The sequence below is a fragment of the Wasmannia auropunctata genome, unplaced genomic scaffold (genome assembly GCF_000956235.1).
Source record: "Wasmannia auropunctata unplaced genomic scaffold, wasmannia.A_1.0 LD336061.1, whole genome shotgun sequence".
In the NCBI taxonomy this organism is placed as follows: domain Eukaryota; kingdom Metazoa; phylum Arthropoda; class Insecta; order Hymenoptera; family Formicidae; genus Wasmannia; species Wasmannia auropunctata.
The window spans coordinates 1,527,441-1,531,050 of NW_012026829.1; positions in this window are offsets into that span (position 1 = coordinate 1,527,441).

Below are 3,610 nucleotides of genomic sequence, written 5' to 3' on the forward strand. Positions count from 1 at the left end.
AATAGGTTCTAGATATAAATTTATTTTAATGTTACTTTTGTAAAAGATTCAACGCTGGAAAGTTTCGGAATATGATTGGATGATAGCGTTCGAAGTTTCGAATCTTGACGAACAACACTGAACGATTCACGAGAAATATCTTCATGTTAACACTGCCATTCGTTTAATAATGTAGAACATGCTTCTCGAAAGAATTAACCGACAAAAAGTTTTAGAATATTTTTGCGTGGATCGACGAAGCACCAGAAAGCAATAAGCTACGCTGAATAATTATCAAAAAATATATCTTTCTATCAGCAATGATAGATGTTTTGTTCATTCTAGAGAATCTCTATGTCTAACAATAAGATAATTAGACGATAAAGTGATTTAAAATATATATTACATTAAATATTGATCAAAGAAAGAAACGAAATTACAAATTGATGGTCGGCAATGAACAATCTCGAAAACCATTTTTATGTTGGCAATGTCATGCGTTTCTTAATACAAGGTATATTTTCTTGACACTGAATTAAATAATAAAAAGTGTTAAAATATTGTTGCGTAAGAGCGAGAAAGATAAAGCTGTATACCTCAATGTTTGGTTTTCATCTTCGGGGTAACTATACCTGCTATTCATCACATAAAAGTCATTGAGCGCCACATAAAAGCACTCGTAGCTGCTTATATGTTAAGAGCCGAGAGGATACAGTTGACTTTCCCGTCTTTGGATTTTTAAATCCTCAGGATATTGAGTCATCCCACATCTCGCCAAGGTTAAACTCGTTTGAAGGATTATCGGCGGCGAAAATGCGATGGTTTCAAGTTCCAAAGAGCGCACCGACTTCCGTATGTCAGCACGTTAGTCGATACGAAATATTTATAACACTATATTATTTTATTATTATATCATTATAAAATAAATGTCAAATATTTTCTACAATGTACCACAAGTTAATTACGGTAGCACATTAAACGCCTGTGTTTGTTCGGGTGTTGCCGAAAAAATGATTTACATTGCGATAAATGAAGCTTCATACATCGCGTGAAAATTGTTATCATGTCGAACAATTCAGTATTTAGTATATTATAAAATTAATAATAATATACGTGTAATAATGTCAGTGTTATTTTGCGTATTTCAAACTAAATGGATTTAATGTTGAAACCTTTGAGTTAACAAAAAATTCAAAGCGCGGGATTTAGGTAATATTACAAGATTGATATTGCAAAATATTTAAACCTGAGCATTATTACAGAGATAATCATCACAATAATTCTTGATCATTTATGTTTTTTGTTTTATTTTTCGTTTTTAAAGTCACACGAAATATTTGCTCGAGCAAATTGCTATTATTAGCTCGATACGTGTACAGAATGTTAAAAGTGAAATCATCGATATTGGCGAATTATTAGTGAGAAGAAATCATTGATAAAAAGTAACGTGATGATATGCGAAGCGGCGTTTGTCCGCGACATTACCTGCTCGTTTGAGGAGTTGTGCGTGATAGATAGAAATGATAGCGCGGTAATCTTTGTATACAAATCGTCCTTAATTATTTTCGCTTGACAATCGTTATAATACAATTTCACATTATTATTATAATTTATTAGTAGAGTACAAAACCGCATATTTTCACAAATTGAACAGAACTATCACATGAGAGGCGTATTTAAACTATTAATTATATACTTACAAATATAGTGTAAGATGTATTACTTGTTAGTTTAGCATACTATATCACATAGATATTTTTGTTGAGTTTTTAATTATAATCAATTGTTCGTATTTTTCTACATATATACGAGAAATTATTTATGTTTAACTGTATCTGTAGCGCAAACGAGCTTCCGTAAATCGGAAATAATACGATGATTATAACCTTTGAATTGTAACGTTTTGAAAAAAATCACACTAAGGATAAACATCGGTTTAATAGACCGATATCTGCATGTTTTCGCGAATAAAAAGAAAAAATAATAATTAATAATAATTTATAACAAAAAATGAATTTTTTTAGTTTTTCTGAATACTTGTATACGTAAGGAAAGAAAAAAAGATATGTTGAAGGTCAGCAAAAAATCTCATGTACATATAAAAGAAATAAAATATATTTAAATAGTAACAAACATATTTTACAAACTGTTTACTTAAATTTAAAGTTGAATAAAAATTATCATTTTTTGGTAATTGTTTAACTCAAAATTGAATAGTTGACTGAAGGAAAAGTGTTAATTTACTATGTTAGTGTAATTAGAGTTATTTATTATATAATCTCTTTTTTAAATTATGCAACTATATTTAAAAAGAGTTGTCTGAACTTTCAAAAATTTTTGTTGGCATACCAGTGCAGTCAAATACTTCTTTCATGTGTTCTATAAATAAACTGATGTCTCACATTTTGCATATTTATACAAATTTCATATTTTAATTTATAATGTGCATGTTATAAATTATAATAATTTTAAATAAAAACTTTTCTAATCTCAAAATAAATATGTATACCTATAACAGTATACCAGTAATAAGAGTTAAAATATGTAAATAAAATGTAAATGAAAAAATACATACATGCTTAATATTGCAAAAAAATAAGGCAAATAATAAACCCCGGTTTGTGAGATTGCTACAATTTTTCAACATCCCATATTTTACACGTTTCCAGCGAATAACAACGAGACCATTGTAATGCTTGTTAGGAACAGATAGCATATGTAGGTGCTATAAGCATTACGTACAAATGTCTTTCATGAATGAAGGAAGTTGTTGGGCATGTAAAGTTTCAATAGCGGTCTGTGAGACCGATATAACCAGTTTAAAGGTTAAAAGTCATTATAATCTTAAATAATAATATTTCTCCCAACGTTATTTGCGTAGATAACGATTGCTATCTGGTTTGAATATATACATGTACATTATTTATGTACAAGATAAAAAAACGATAAATGTGCAGATAGAAAACATGCATGTAATGCACAGCATTACATTTTATTTTTTAAATATGCGAAAGTAGAGATCTTACATATATATTATTTTATACTATATATTAAGTGGCCCGTTAAAAGGACAAAGAATTTTAATGTACTACCATTAAAATGTGGCTTAAAATGTGTTTGTTAATTTTTTATGACCTAAAATTTTATTTAGCGCCGGTATATATCCGCCCACGTTTCAATTTATCATTTCACTCAGAGTACATTACTTCCTATACCTTACTTCCGTTCTATATACATTTCACGATACATTACGTAATGATTTAATATCAGGGGTCGGTTGTATTTAAAATATGTATTTTAAATAACAAAAAGTAAAAGAGTTATTTAGTATTTATTATTTTAAATAACTTCTTCTGATCTATTTTACATTTAATATTTTAAATACGTTTTTGGAATCTATTTTATATTTTTCAACATTTTAAATAAGTCGTGTTTCTGGAATCTATTTTATATTTGTTATTTTAAATAGGTTATATCAGTTACTTTACCGACTTCTGCTTATCAGAGATCGGTCGTGTTTAAAAAAAAAAACATTATTTAAAATATGTATTTTAAATAAAAAAAAGTAAAAGAATTATTTAGTATTTATTATTTTAAATAATTTTTTCTGATCTATTTCTTATTTAATATT